The 16,966-nt window shown below is 34.7% G+C and overlaps 1 pseudogene across 1 annotated transcript; it reads right to left on the reverse strand.

Annotated features, from left to right (window-relative positions):
• Positions 1-330: 330 nt before the first annotated feature.
• Positions 331-8,248, reverse strand: LOC143538905 (WAT1-related protein At2g39510-like; annotated as a pseudogene). Its single transcript, XR_013136333.1, has 7 exons — positions 7,856-8,248; positions 7,706-7,768; positions 6,369-6,485; positions 3,080-3,326; positions 2,511-2,672; positions 1,844-1,995; positions 331-731 (listed from the first exon to the last, which is right to left on the reverse strand). The product of XR_013136333.1 is annotated as a WAT1-related protein At2g39510-like (transcript).
• Between the last annotated feature and the right edge of the window lie 8,718 nt (positions 8,249-16,966).

Raw genomic sequence — 16,966 nt, forward strand, 5'->3', positions numbered from 1 at the left:
GAGTCTATTCCTTGGTCTGCTTGGTTTGATAATGGTTGGAATTGAAATCTCATTAAAATCCCACCAAATCATTCACTAAAGAGAATTCATAATCCTTCAATGATTTGAAGGAAAATTCAAAATTCTATGAAATGTTAGGTAAGTTACCAAAGTACCCTGACCCTAAAGTTCATTCTCCTCCATCCAACCCCCATTCTCATCCTCATCGGAAATCTTATCCACCCTTAAAAATCTATGGTTCTGAAAACGTTGTTGTATTGCAATATGTTAACAGAATATATATTAAGAAAAAATATCTACAGATCTACCCACAAATCATCTATTCTGATAAAGTACTTTTTATATGTATCGTTTTGTATTTCATTGTCATTTCTATTGCAGACTATTGTTTGCATATTACTTCGCTTCTATCAATTTATTACGATGTGAGTCTCATCAATCGTCTAAAGCGAGTCAATAGTCATGACGATCTTGTACGCGTTGTCTGTATATACAAAACATGATAGATAATAAAAACAAACACATAGCGCATGATCATTTCTTAAACACAATCATGACCACCGGATGTTTTTTAACAAGATTCAACATCATTGTGTTTTAACACCACTGTCTTCATACCATCACGGTGTTGTTGATCTATTGATGACTCCTGATCTTGTTGATTTTGATCTTTGCTCTTGCCCCATAAGACCATATATAAGCCAATGACTATAACTACTGCTCCAAGAGCACTATATCAAAATTTAAAAATAAATCATTGGAAATTTATTTCCCACAAGGGTATAAAATAATAAACTTTGCGTGTATTCTAATACTATTGGACTTCACATTAGACCACTCGTAATGATAAAGTTTCGAAGGTGAAAACGAGCCCAAAACACCAGGAACACCATCCCCGGCGCGTTTTGGGTCTCGTTTTGGAGTCTCTCATCGGATATACAACGGTGTGGTGGGGTGGCTTGGCCAATCAGGTTTTTTTTCTTTCATATTTATATTTTTATTTACGCGAAAAATAATTGTGTAATAATTGAAAGGGTGTTATGGGACATTTTACCACTACGCAACCTTTTTGCGAAACTAGTCATTACTGACTATCACGCGTCACACAATCCCCTACGTGTTTAGTTATCACTACGCGTGGTCTTAGAAGTTGTATTTTATACATACACAGATACAATGTCATGCTTTCATCTATAGAACTACAATAAATATTAAACTTCGTGTGTTTTCTAATACATTATATTCCATACATGCACTATGTACAATCCATAGAACTGTGCTAAAATTAAAATTTATTCATCGGTTGGTTCTTTATTATGATTGTTTACCGGTGTAGTTAAGCGTTAAGAGTTGACACATGGTGTTAGGCTAAGATCAAATATGATTAGATGGCTTTACCTCTTTAATCATTTCTTGACATACAGTCAAGTTTGGCTCCGAAAAGGCCAAAGTTTAATAAATTGAAGACTTCAATAGCATGAAAACTTAGATTTAACAGGGTTTGTTTGTTTGTTAATAGCTCGAAAATAATGAAAAAAATGCTTGATAAAATTTTGAAGATCAAATGGTGAATTGGAAAATGTCTTGAAAACTATACTTAGTTTATGCTAATTAGTGTGTGTGTATTATATGCTTAATTATCATATGTCTTTACGGTTTTATAAACTTGCTCATTTTGTATTCGATAAAGTTCAACACCTTCATGAAAATGTTACTTATTTCCGTCTCTAATCTTTTCAACAATTTATTTTTTACTCACGTTTATCTTAGTTTGTTTTATCTTATAGCAAAATAGAAAAATGTAACCCCTTAAGAAAGTGATCAACAGAGATCATGAACTTACCTTCCTAAGTTCAGTTTCTCGGCTAAAACGGAAGACCCCAAAATTGCCATAAAAACCATCCCAAGAGGGCTGAAAGCAGTCACAAAAACTGCTCCTCTCTCCTGCATCACTACTCCAGAAATATAATATGAGCAGCCAGTACATAGGATTCCCTATATATCCAAACCATGCCAAAAAAAAACTATTAGTAATTAATAAGTTTAATATTTAGACCAAGTGTAGTGGAAGGCCATAGGGGCGCCACCCACAGCCATTTGACCATGTCACCACCTTTCAGGGCCAAGGACGCTAAACACCATAACGTAGGAGCGCTAAGGGCGGAGGCGTCAGTAGATTGGTAGACGCTAACTAAAAGAAACGAGATGTACCAACCAATAAAAACAACCCAAATTTCCATGGGGGCGCCACCCATGGCCTTTCACTAAACTCAATCTTTTAGGGTGCCACTAAACATACTTCTCACTCTTCCAAACTTGGGGGTGAACCCTACAATTATATGTTTACTTTTGAATTTGAACGGAGTCGCCTTAGATAATTAAATTTGGATTTTTATATTCATGTTAGATTATGAGGTAAATATATATGACTAGTTGGGTTAAGACCTGTGATTTCAAGTGCGGTCGCGTGGTAAGGTGTGGTCTGGGTTTGGATTGTTATATTTTCTTACACTGTAAATTGTCGCAAATAGTTTGATGTCCCAGTTAATTGCCCAGATTGAGGTATTGGCCCTCTCGGCCACAACAGTGAGTATGGAGCCTTCCAAAGATCCAATCATACACATAAGCGTTGTGAGAGAGAGCTCAGCCGGGTACGACTTCAATGTAAATGCCTGTTTTGCACCAAACAAACAAAGAGAATTAGTATCTTTTGTCACACACTAAAATCTGGTTGCTAATATCATATAAAAACAATATAAGTATACATATAAATATGCATATAAGTTAAGCTTCATCTTGTTTTTAGTCTTGTTCCCTTGGTCTGATTAGTGAGAAGATAGTCTAGTTACGAATTAAACTAGTCTGGTTATTTAGGGACATTATTTTTCTTTTAATTAGTGACGAGTTAATACACAAATGACATTTTTTGTTTTAGATGCCCCTTGGTATATATAGTCCATTCGTGTATGGAAACAATTTTCAAAATACTTTATTGAAACAAGACTGTAGCATTCTCCTTCCACAAGTCCATCACAAAGAATTTGATAATAATTTTTCAAATTTTGAATGGAAAACTTACTTGGACAATGACAAAACTTGCCCAAGAAAAGCATCCGGCGGTGATCAGGAGAGATCCTTTAATCTGGTCTTGAGTACTGAAAGTGTTAACCGAAGTTTGATGGTGAAGATCAGTATGATCATTTGTCCATGGAAATTGAATTGCATGGCCTCTTATTAGAGTCATTATCATAGCTCCTCCAACACTCACTAATGTCCCTATGATCTTCCCTTGGCTATGTAAACTTTTCATTTTCACCTTCTCAAGTCTACCAATATATAACAAAAACATTGTTTGAAAAAATATATCAAATTTGTTTATGCAGTTATGCTCTATAAAATTGAAACGATTTTATTTTTAACCCCTTTAGTCCCTAAACCTGACACTATCCAAAGATTCTGTTAAAATCTTTATTGAGAGAAGCAGGGATGGAATGAATTTATATATGGAGTTGATGTGGCATGAAACAGACTAAACTTTAAAAGAGGTTGATGAGATTACAATTTTGTTTTCCCAAGGATCAAAGTTAGGACCTTTGGTGTCAACATTTAGGATTTCGGTCTTGACATCGGTTTGGATCATGAGCAATCTTGTTCCTCGTAATACAATAGATTTGGCAACATAACTCTAACCAAATCAATCAATTTGGGTTCTGATTTCGCATATTCTCCGTCTTCAATGCAGGAAAGTAGAGGTTAATTGTTGTAGGTTATGACACTTTTGTGAAGAAAATCATATTATAAAAAGTTATAATAATTAGAAAATGAGGAAAGCATATTTTTATAAAATAAATAAATTGATTAACTAGTTAATAAAGCTTTAAACTGAATACTCAAAAAACAAAAATGATAAAAAGAATTAAAAAAAAAGGAAAGAGAAGAAAAAAAATAAACTTTACCCTTAATAAGAATAGCCATTTATAAGTTAACAAAACTATTTGATGACAGCTAGGCAACTGATAAGAAATGAAAATTTTTACCACGTAAATATTCCATGTAAGCAAAAACTAGTTGGGATAATATTCAATTCTTATTTGCCATATAAGCAATTCATGTATCAAAACTTTTATCACATATCACATATGCATTCTATGTCAGTAAAAATTTACAGGGTTAACTTTCTGTTAGTATGAAATTATTGAAAGAAAATAAACTCAAGGTTCTAAATGAAAAAAAGTTTTTGAGTTAGGATTAATCACGAATAACAGATGAAAGAAGAATTATTAAAATTACTTTTTAGTGAAAAAAGATATCCAAACCATTTAACTTTATTCCAACCTTCCTTTAAACAAGAAACATGTTGTAAGTGAAAAAGAAACAACAAAGAAAAGTTAGATTTTAATAATTGTTTTCTCATGACCTATTGGCCTGTAATAATTTTATACTTACACTTTATACAAATGATACATAATCCTGTATTTCACTTTTAGTGTCAATAGTGTCAAAATTAGTTCCAGTAAAATAATTATTATAGATTTATACTTGATTTTTCTCACAATAATAATTAGGGAAAATTCTTGTCATAGTCCAAAATAAGAGACAGAGATTGAAAATAGTCCAAAATGTGTTCCATTATGAAAATAGTCCTCCTAAATCTATCTCCCACGTGAGATTGGGATTCGTGACGTGAGATTTGAGTATCGTATCACACACTGATACGTGTCACAGATAAAGTTTGATAGAAATTTGACTTGGCCGATAGTTTTTAAGTGAAAATAGTTTTCTGAAAAACCATAGGTTTGGAATGAAAGTTGTCCGTCACGTGAAGTTTCGAAAAAAGATGATTTTCGCGTTTTTTTGAAATGCATCTCCTCGGACGCATTCCAAATGAATTTCGTCTATTTTTGCATAAAAAGACGTGTTGTCAAAAAAGATAGATTTTGTTAGAAAGTATTTTAATTCGATGGTTTTTTGATGAAACTTATCTGTTTTTGCATAAAAAGAATATATATTAGAAAAAATAAATTTATCCACCTATCGCCATCATTCACCACCCACCGCCATCATAACCACCACCACCCACCGTCATCATAGCCACCACCGCCCACCGCCCACCGCCATCATCCACCACCACCACCACCCACCACCATCATCAACCACCACTGCCCACCGCCATCATCCACCACCACCACCGCCCACTGCCATCATCCACCACCGCCCACCACCACCACTGCCCACCGCCATCATCCACCACCATCACCACCACCCACCGCCATCATCAACCACCACCACCCACCACCACCACGCACCACCATCATCCACCACCACCCATAACATTCTTAACACTTTCCATATTTTTAAAATTTTTATAAAAATCATCTAAGGAGATTAAATTCGTTGGGAAATTATCGTTTTTTTTTAATTTTTTTGAAAATCATTTAACAAAACTAAGTTCACTAAAAAAGTATCATTTTTTTCCCATCTTTTTTGAAATTTCACATAGTAGAAGAAATTCATTTGGAATGCGTCCGAGGAGATGCATTTCAAAAAAAGCGGATAACGATGACTTTGAAACTTCAGGTGACGGACAACTTTCATTCCAAACCTATGGTTTTTCAATAAACTATTTTCACTTGAAAACTATCGACCAAGTCAAATTTCTATGAAACTTTATCTGTAAAATGACACGTGTCAGTGTGTGATAGGATACCCAAATCTCACGTCACGAATCCCAATCTCACGTGGGAGATAGATTTGGGAGGACTATTTTCAGAATGGAACACATTTTGGACCATTTTCAATCTCTCTCACTTATTTTAGACTATGTCTAGAATTTTCCCTAATAATTATTAACGAAATGGAGAAACGTATTTTGCGAAATCGAGAATAAGTCAAATATAGATTAAGTGGCTATGATGATTATGCAATCGGGATTTCTCTTGAAAACAAAAATGAAAGTAAGAATTATCATCGATAAAATTATAATAAATAATTATTGTTGGTCATTTATAATAGTTTAAATTATTAAAATACAATTTTTCAGAAAAAAAAATCCACTAACTGCTTTAGTATGGTATATTTTCTTAGTGACTCGTACACCTAAGCTACCATTCGAAGCTTATAAACAAACTTTTACATGCCATTTACCCGGTCAATTCTCCCTAGATGATTTTCGTTATCCATTAACATGATTGAAATCCTTTCACGGACTGCGACAATTAAATGAAGTCTCTAGAAAAGTGAACTTTATGAAACAAGACTACCCAAAGTTCCAAACCATAACAAAGATAAGGGCTGGAGCAATGTTGCAGTTAGCCATCCCAAAAGTTATATATTAAGAAACAATCAGCTTGAATTAAATACAAGAATACCTAAATATCCAAGCCATAACAATGGTAATGGCTGGAACAGTGTTGCGTATAGCCATGGCAGAAGTTGTTGTCGTAAATTTCAATCCCGCATAAAACAAGTTCTGATCCATCACTGGCCTGTTATTTAAAAATCAACAATAACCAATACAGAATAATAGATGAAACCTAGTTCCTAGTTTGTTATGAACTAGTCATCATTCATGCGTGTATGCTAAACATATATTTTAAATAGCTTACAATAACGAGAATCAGTAGAAATTAGTAACTTAGAATTAATATAAAAAAATGTTTGATAAAAATAGTTTTAATAAGGTTTTCACTAATTTCGATTGGGTTTACGTTCTACAATCTGAGAGCTTTGTAACGCAGAAAACCATGCCCAAAGCGAAACTAAGGTAAATAAGATAACGATGTTCAAAGTTATGTATATGAAATGGGAAAGTAGTGAAAAAAGGGGTTGGAACTTATCCCCCAATAGAAGAGGAGAACCATGAACTAGTTTGTAAGTGGAAGACTCGAAAAAAAAAAATGACTATTGTTTTGTTAGAAGAGACAAACTATTGTTATGTCTAGATGCTGCTTTTCAAAAGCTAGCGGTTTCGATGCTTAGAAGCGATCCATAAGCTTCGGTTTGGAAGCAAGGACCAAGGACTTCTTAATTAATGTATTCTGTAAATTTCTGTTTAGAGGCTAGTGTATAGAAAATTATACAAGATGGCCGTTTTAAGAAGTTCGGTCCAGAAGTGGGATCATAATAACTCAGAAGTCTCTGACAAGATGTTTAGAAACACTTGTGAAGTTGTGAGTCTCTAAAATATATAACAAGTCATTTAAAATCCGTTTAATCAGTTTGAAACTATTTAAATTGTTATTAAAAATGTTTAACGCATTTTAAATTTTTGATTAATAAAATTAAATGATCATTTGATAATTTTTTTCTTTTAAAGTAACTATAAAACTATGATGTTACCTTAGCTTAGATAGATAAGAGAACTATACACCAAAAATCCAAAATTTATAGAAAACGCAAAAGTTTCCAGCAACACACAACAAACTATTGTCAGCATTTAAGACTTGATTGTCAATTCTTGCAGTTGTTTTACCATGGGAAACAGACGCGTTTTCAAAGAATACATGAAAACCGTTCTAAGAAACTGTGCCAAGTCTATCTGGTTGTTGGTTTTCCTTATTTCAAATTTTAGTTGTATTGTAACTTGTTTAAAAAAGATTTTGGAAGGTATCTTTCATAAGAATCAGTGAATCACATGGTGTTCATAATTCTTTCGATATTTAGTGTTTCTTTTCTCTTCCGTTTTATTTGAATAAGAAACACATACCCTAGTAATGCCACCAACACAATCTTCAGGAAGATCGAAATTGTCATCTTTGGCCTAATTTTCCTGTTTTTGCCAAACAAAACAATGATCATACAAATTATAACAAGAAAGAAAACTACATGCTCCTGTCGCACCAAGTAATTAACAGACCTTTCGAGGAAGAAGGCAAAAGGGCCAAAGAAGAGAGCAGCAAACACGTTTCGGTAGACCGAAAAAGTGTAATGATTCAAGCCTTTGTTTAATGCAGACTTGGCAATTAAACCGTTGACAGCATACGAAGTTTGCAAAAAAATCATTAACATATAAGGCTTTGTACAGACATATATCTTCTTAAACCACTCTTTAGACATGGTAGATTTTAGGATATATTATGTTTGATACCGAAATGGTTTGTAGTGGTATATATATACACAAAATGGCATTTTCTGAACGTACGTTTAAATAGTAAGTTGATTTTTAGCAAGTCATCATGTCAAAAGTAATATGCTCTTTGTCAGCATGCATGAATGTTGTCTTATTTTGGGAGAATATATTGGATATTGTTATATCAAATTGTATAAAATTTTTTGACTTGCAAATTTAACGGTTTATTGCTTTGCTGAATTTATGAATTATTGACTTAAAAGATGGATCTTTAGATAACCAGTCACTTCAGAAAGTGATATTGGTAAGGCTTTCCACTAAGATTCACTATTATTTGAATAAGAGTGGTAGGGAAATGAGTATAAGCTAGATATTTTTGAAATTATTAACGATATGTGTGTCTACTTTGTTGGATGGTTTTTTTCTTCTTCTTTCTGACCATTGATTTCCTTAGAAAGTTTGAATCCACGACACGAATGACGTTTTCTAAGCTTTACAATTGCCATAAAGCAAGAGATTTTCACTGGAATTAGCATTATTCCTTTTTTCACCAAATAAGAGAGAACGACGGTAGTAAGTGCTTTAAGTTTCTCTATCATCTGCTCTTTTTTATTCTGTAAAACAACTTAATATTTTGTTGTAGAGGAGAATCGACATGAACCGAGCTCAAATAATTGAATGGTTGCCGGTAAATACAACAAGCATATCAAATTTGAATTATGTATCTTGTTAAAGTATCTTTCTCGACCGACTTTATCTTGTTGAAGTGTATAGCTTTAATGTGTCTGATGTGTGTTTATTGGTTTTAACATGACATGTAGAATTTATGTTTAAAAGCTTTAATGTGTCTGGCTTCCTTCAAAGACGGAGCTTCAAAATACCAAGCTATGTCAGAAACCAAGATTCTTAAAGATATCATACTCGAGAATCTATCAAAGAGAATTGTGCTAAATCCAAATGCTCAATACAACTTCATCACAAGAGAGATGATAAAATCCCCTGCCCATACAACTTCAACATTAGAATTTAAATACTGTACTTTTGTAGTGTAATTATAAAGTCTACACCTTGTACTAGTTATCATAGTTTGTATTAAATTTGCAAGTTTTGTATTCATTTAAATAAAAGCTTAATTATTTTCTGATTTATTATTGTTTTTTGTCGTAGAAAAGTAAAAAAAAGTTAGTTTCTTTATTTGTCATTACCAACATAACTCCGATGGCCTATCCATTGGTAAGTATTCATACTTTAACTTCAGTAATCTGCCGGTAAAGTTGGCATCTATGAACCCTTCGGTGCCTGTTGGGGAAAGTCTTACATGCAACCAACATACCGATACATCATCGTCGATGGATTCTCGTGGGTTAGTGAGTATCCCGACTGAATTCCGATGGATGTGTTCGTGGTACCTCTGTTTTTTAGTAGTGTTAAACATAGCCAACTCAGATTGGTTTGATAGTGCTCAATTTAAAAGAAAAAAGCATTAGCAACAGTAATAAAAGAATTATGTTTCAACCACAAATAAGAACCTGATATGTCAATTAGTTGCCAGATCATCATTCGTGATATTAATTTCCAAATTAGACATCACCCGCCCATGAGATTGGCTAGCCCATAATAACTACTCCATTCAAACAATGTAATTAAATATGGGTACAACTATATCGTTAACTCACTGAAAGTCTATTTATGAATCGCAGAAGATTTATCACATATTATTACATTATTAATAGTACCTAGCTAATGAAATTCAATTCAGTTAGCAATTGAAAGTTGAATCAGAAGAAACTGTACTGTTGAAAGTCAGGCCCTTGATCGAACAAATTAGCATGACACTGAACAAACTCGTTCAATTTTTATTATAATAAAATAACGCACACAATTACAATACTATAAACTCATTCTAATCAACACAACTCAAACTCTATTTAATAAAGACAAAATTAGATAAACCTTATTAATTCAAACTATCCATATAAAAAATTAATGAGGCAATCGGAACTGTAATAAAAGTGATGCAAAACTATTAAATTCAATGTATAACAATATTAGTGCATAAAGACGCCATATATAATGTTAAAAAAGATATATAAACATTATATAGGTGTTACATCAACATAAAAGAGTACGTTAATTAAATGATAACCACAAGAAGAAATCATTTCATTGTAAACTATTATAGGAGTGGTATATTTAGAAGATAATAAAAGTAGGGAACACGAAAATTCGAACATGATGATTCATTGATTTTTATCAAGCATTATAAACTATTTTACGAGTGGAAATTATGGAATAATAGAAAGTCACAAAAAGTAGGGAACAAGAAATTTAAACATCATTCATTGATTTTAATCGAAGACTCTAATTTAATAATATAAAGATATTTTAGGAAATTTGACTCTAATTGAATCATTCGCTATGTTTGTTTACAAGCCATATATTAACCGGTATACATCCTTCTCCCCTCTCCATTGGTCTTACGTGAGACCTTAAATTGTGAATGACCTCCTTAATTGAACACCGCCCGTCTTATTTTACTAGTGTCATGAAGTCAGTGACCATGGTCTATCGGCTCATTCAGAGAAGAGCCAATCGAAACTTTTTCTCTTTTTTTCTCCAGTTTTTTATATAAATTAAATAATAAAATAGTAACGAATGACAATAATGACTCATCCCAAGGGTTAAAGAGTGAGGTTGAATGACGGATCAGAAAAAAACTGACATGATGCAGACGTGAGAAATGAGAGAAAAATGAATATGTTTGGTTAGAGGTAACGGAATGAATGGGGAATGAAATGGGAGAATGACTGAAATAAACAAAGGGAATGAAATGGATCATTATCATTCATTTGTCTTGTTTGGTTAACATATGAAAATAAAATGAATTATTAGTTAACGTCGTTTGTTATCCAAAAAAATTGTAGAAATGAAACAGAAATAATAAAATTACTCTTATCTCAAAGTAATTTTTTTTACAAAAAAAAAACTGCAATGGCGTCGGTGGAGGTGGTAGCTCCGACAACGAAAACGGTGGTGGCGACCAAGGGCGCAACTATGAAGGGACCCGGTGGCCCCGGCCACTGCCGTTTTCTCCGTTAGTAGCGTAAATTTCCCGATTTTTCCAAAAAAATTTTATAGGTATTAAGCGCGGTCACCCCAGCGTATTTTTCCAAAAGCCTACCGGTCCCCACTGATTTTTTTTAAATATAATACCCCATCGTTTGAATTTTTTTATAAAACCTCGCAAGTTTTATAAACAAAAGTTATAAAATGATAACCGGATAAAAAAAGCTTTGTTTGTGTAAAACTCAAAATTGAGGGGCTACTTGTAAAATTCAAACTTTTTTAAACAAAACAAAACAAACAAAAAAAAGACCGAGATTTATTATTTTATTAGGGTTTGAAATCCTTCATTCACTCACCCTCTTGTTTCTGCCGTAGACCAACACCAACCAGCCAAAACCTGAAGTCCAACCACCGCCCGCCGTCGCAGCCGTCCGCCATCCACGCCACGTCCGCCGGCGCTCAGCCTTGGTCAACAAGGTATTACTTCACCTTTTTGTTATTGTTAAACATTGTATGATTTATATTGATTAGTGTTTTAGGATTATAAACTTAGGGTTGTAATTGTAGAATTGGGGATTTGGGGAAATTGATCAACTAGGCTTGTAATTGGTATACTATGGTAAAAGATTACTTTAACTCACCCTATTGAATATTCTTAATTAGGCCAATCATGAAAAATCAAGAGACTATATATTCTTTTTTTCAAAAAAAGCGGTGATGAACAAACAAGTAAACGACAAAGAGCTTCAACTAGTGAGCCGGTTAATAATGAAGCTCCACAACAACCACAATCAAATACTAATGAAGTGGATATTAACCAAGTAAATCAACAAGAAAATCATGGTGATTCGGAAGCTCCACAACCACAATCAAATGCTAATGAAGTGGATCCTAACCAATTAGAAAGAGACCAGGCTAAACGAAAACCAATGTGGGAGCATCCGATAAATTTAAGGGAACAAGTAAGACGGGCATATATTTCTTTAGGACCTTACCAAATACAACTTCAAGAGTACAAAAACAATGGTCCCAAGGGACATACTCATAGGTTCCAATATGCTTAGTTCAAAATGTTCCCGAATTGGCTAGAGTATTCTCCAACAACACACCGTGCTTATTGTTTTTTGTGTTATCTATTTAATAATAAGCCAAGTGTGAGCCATGGTTTCGATTCATTTACCCTTAAAGGATTTGACACATGGAATAAAGTTAATGGGAAAAAGTGTGCATTCTTTAGCCACCTTAAAACTTCACAACATAGAAATTGTTTGTATTTGCCGAAAACTTGTTGAACCAAGAAGCACACATTGACACCCGGCTTGTGAAGCCAACTCAAGAGGAAATAGTGAATAACCATTTACAATTAACAGCAACTGTTGATGTAGTTTGTTGCTTGACATTTCAAGCTTGTGCTTTAAGAGGACATGATGAATCTTCTAAGTCTAAAAATCGAGGAAACTTGATTGAATTGCTAAAACTTCTAGCTTTTTATAATGATGAAGTTGCCAAGGTTATATTAGAGAATGCTCCTTATCATTCAAAGTATACTTCGAGTGATATTCAAAAAGAAATTCTTAGCATTATTGCAAATAAAGTTTGAAAGCATATTTGTAGTGAAGTGGGGGATTCATTCTTTTGTGTAATGGTTGATGAGTCACGAGATGAGTCGAAAAAGGAACAAATGGCCATAGTTTTGAGATTTGTTGATGCAAAGGGGATGATACAAGAAAGGTTCTTGGATTTGGTTTATGTTACGGATACTTTATCCCAACATTGAAAACAAGTTTGTGGAAACAACTTTCGCATAATCAATTGGATGTTAAAAAAATTCGTGGTCAAGGTTATGATGGTGCTAGCAATATGAGAGGTTAATGGAACGGATGACAGGCACTTGTTCGTTATGAGTGTCCTTACGCGTATTACGTTCACTGCTTTTCCCACAGGTTAATTACTTGTTTGTTTTTCTCTTTCTTTTTCGTTTGACTATAAGAGTGCTTATTACGTTTTTGTGCTTTAATCATAGGTTACAACTTGCCTTGGTTTGTGCAGGGAAGTTATTCCAGTACACAAGTTCTTTAATAAACTAGTCTTCACAATTAATGTGGTTTGTGCTTCTAGTAAGCGTCATGATGAGTTACAAAAGGCAAAGGCAAAAGAGATTAAAACGTTGTTGGAAATGGGTGAAATCAAATCGAGATTAGGACTGAATCAAGTTAGGACATTAAGAAGAGCCGGTGATACATGTTGGGGTTCTCATTTTAACTCCGTTTGTAGTTTGATTGACATGTTTGGTGCCACTCGAGCTGTTCTCCAAGGAATAACTGAAGACTTATCTCATACTACTTTTTCTCAACGTGGAGATGCTGATACAGCTTGCGATTACTTGGAATCATTTGACTTTGTGTTTATTCTTCACATGATGAAGGAGGTATTGGGAAAAACTGAAACACTTTCTCAAGCATTACAAAAGAAATCCCAAGATATTCTTAATGCTATGGAGTTAGTTTCTTCAACAAAGGCTAATCTAAATGAATTTAGAAACAATGGATGGGAGTCTTTTCTTGCACAAGTTACTTTCTTTTGTACCAAGTATGAAATACAAATGCCGGATATGAATGCTCCGTATACTTCTACTCGATATCGGCCTCGTAAAACAGATCTTCATGTGTTGGTGCATGATGTCAGAAGTTCAGTATCTTGTGTTTTGTCTGTGTCTGTAATCGTTTAGTCTTGTTTGTTTCGTATCGAATACTGTTGAGTTTGTATGTTCGCTGATTTGTTTGAGCGAACTTAGGGAGTAGCGAAGTTAGACAGTCTAACTTCGCCTAGTATGTCAGGCGAAGTTGTCGAGGTATATATAAACCTCAACTTCGGGTTTTAGAAAATAGAAGGGTTTTTGCTGAACGTGTTTTTGGTGATCTTATGCATCACGTGTTGGCAATAGTAATACATCAAGTTTTCAAGTATTATCTCGTGTGTTTACCTACTTATTTAACGTATTTCTTATCTTACACTCGTATCGTATTACGTGGGGATTCCGCACCCTCGTGTTACGAGATACTTCTGTGTAGATCTGGCTGGGAACCTACAATTGGTATCAGAGCATTTTGCTCGTGATTGTGTGGTTCGGGATTATCACACGGGTGTTAAGATCGTTCCGTTTGACCATTCGCGGAACGAGTTTACGTTGAAATACCTCGTTTTTATCTCTTGCCCATATTCCCTCAACAAATATACCTCGTAATCACCCTCACGTCTCCCGCAATCAACTTAACTAAAACCTGCAAAACCTGTCGTTCGTCAAGCGAAGTTGCCGTAGGGTTTTAGCGAAGTTATAGGGTTTAAGCGAAGATATAGTACAAGCGAAGTTATGGTCTAAGCGAAGTTATTGTCCAAGCGAAGTTATCGTCTAAGTGAAGATATAGTCCAAGCGAAGTTATAGTCCAGCGAAGTTATAATCCAGCGAAGTTGTACTAACTTCGCTATAGCTGTTTCACAGAACCTTGTTTTTGATTCTTGAATCTCTATTCTTTCAACAATGACTTCTTTAAACATCACAGAACTGGTAAAGATGGAGGTTGAAGCCGGTTCAGCAACTAAAGCTCCGAAACTACTGAAGGGTACTGATTTCGTTGCATGGAAAGATCGTTTTGAACAGTATGTGAAGTATCAAGACGCTAAGATGTGGGTTTGCATTCAAGACGGTTACATTCCACCAACGTCCATGTTTGAAGGTCGTGAACAGATTAAGAAGCACAGTAAGATGGAGGATGATGAAAAGAAAATGTATGAGGCAGAGAGTAAAGCGCATGCAGCTATAACAATGGCACTTCCACAAGAGATTCTACATACTTTCAAAAAGTACAAAACTGCTAGAGAACTATGGGAAGCTTTAGAGAATAGATATGAAGGTAATGTTGGGATACGTACCTACAAGACAAAGCTGCTAAAAACCCAATTCTCCGTATTCATGTATCTGAAGAACGAATCACTTGATGATATTATCACACGATATTATCATTTGATGACCGAACTAAATAATTACTCCATTGAATACAAGGAAGAAAAGATAGTAGAGAAGCTTTTTGATGCTCTCCCACCAAAATGGGAGATGTACACTGTTCTGATGAGAGATGATAAGGACTTTGACAAGATTGATTTAGAAACGGTAGTAAATAAGTTACGGAATTTTGAACTTAACATGGTTCGAAAGGAGACACCAACTGATCAGGTTCAGGATCCGGGAATGTATGGTGCAAAAGTCACTTCAGGCTCAAGTTCAAAATCAGAATCCACCGCCTACTACTCAAAGGGGGAATCAAACTCAACTCCAGATGGTCATGTGATTCTCAATATGGATGGTAACGTATGTTTCGTAGCAGGAAGTAGTAATTCTTCAAAACCTCAAACCACAACTGGAAATTTCTCATCAAATGTTCCAAGCTATAACTACTCACAGATGCCCATGAGTGTTAAATCAGCTGAACAGCAGTTTGCTCTCTATGCATCCTTCATTGCATCTTATGAGAACTACATCAAAGGTAAAATAGTCGACCCTGCAACGTTGGACGAAGACTATGATCAGATCGATGCTGATGATTTGGAAGAGATGGACCTGCAGTGGCAAATGGCTATGATAGTAAGAAGGGTAAAGAGATTCATGAAGAAAACGGGTAAAAGGTTCGTTGGAGAAAGACCAGGGTTTGATAAATCAAAGGTTCGGTGTTATAACTGTCAACAAAACGATCACTTTGCTAAGGAATGTATAAATGAGAGAGTCGAACGAAGTTAGAACAGACCTGCTCAACAGAATGGTGGTGGTAGTGAAAATAGGGCCATGGTATCTCAACAGAACGGTGGATACAACTGGAATATACAAGTTGAGGAGGTGTTCGAACAGGCAAATCTGGTAAACATTGAAACTGGAGGAAGTGAAAGAGAGATGGGGGAAGATCAAGCATGCATGGCAGAAGTGAATGATTAGCTCTCTGAGGTAAGTTTTAAACTTCATTGTGAAAAATGTGAAAACCTGTCTGATCAATTGAAGACCTTAACTGATCAGTTTGTTAGTTTGGACATTAATTTAAAAGCTAGTGAAAAGGATATCAGAAGTCTTAAAGCCACTCTAGCTGAAAAAATACAACTAATTGATCTTAGTTATGAAGTTTTAGAAGAAAAGACCAAACTAATTGCTGAAAAAGATAAACAGATAGCTGATTACCAGGTAAAAGTGGTGGAACTGAATAGAAAAATTGAACAATTTAGAAATTCTTCTAATATGTTAGATCACATAATCAGTGTTCAACGTTCCCCGGTTAACAAAGGGGGAATTGGATTCTCTGAAGTTCCACCACCATACAACGATAGCTATACTTATAATCCTAGTAATCAGCAATCTGCAAATGTTGAAGTTGGTCAGACAGTTCCAATCAAAGTTTCTGCTAAAGAAACTGAAGTTAATGAGAGCGAAACAAGTAAAACAAGTTCAAATGTCACTTGTTCTGTCTCCAGTTCTATCTCGTCAAATTCAGACAAGTCGTCCGAATGGGGGAGATAGAAGAAAAGGCTGTGTTACTGAAACCAGGGGAGGAATATAAGCCTGATGAAAAGAAATCTGCCCTAAATTCGTTCATCCCACCATATGTTAGACAAACGGATAATAACACAACCTCAACATCTGCAACAACTTCTGAGACGAAAGTTCAAAACAGTTAGACTAGATCGAACAGAAGTTGTTTTAGATGCAACCGGATAGGACATCTTGTCGCTGCCTGTCCTCTGAAACAGAGAAAAGCTAGAAATATGAGGCCTACTAAAACTGAGTATAAAACG

Source organism: Bidens hawaiensis, unplaced genomic scaffold (assembly GCF_021521415.1).
Source record: "Bidens hawaiensis isolate Kalapana, Puna unplaced genomic scaffold, B.hawaiensis_p1.1 tig00011760_1, whole genome shotgun sequence".
Taxonomy (NCBI): domain Eukaryota; kingdom Viridiplantae; phylum Streptophyta; class Magnoliopsida; order Asterales; family Asteraceae; genus Bidens; species Bidens hawaiensis.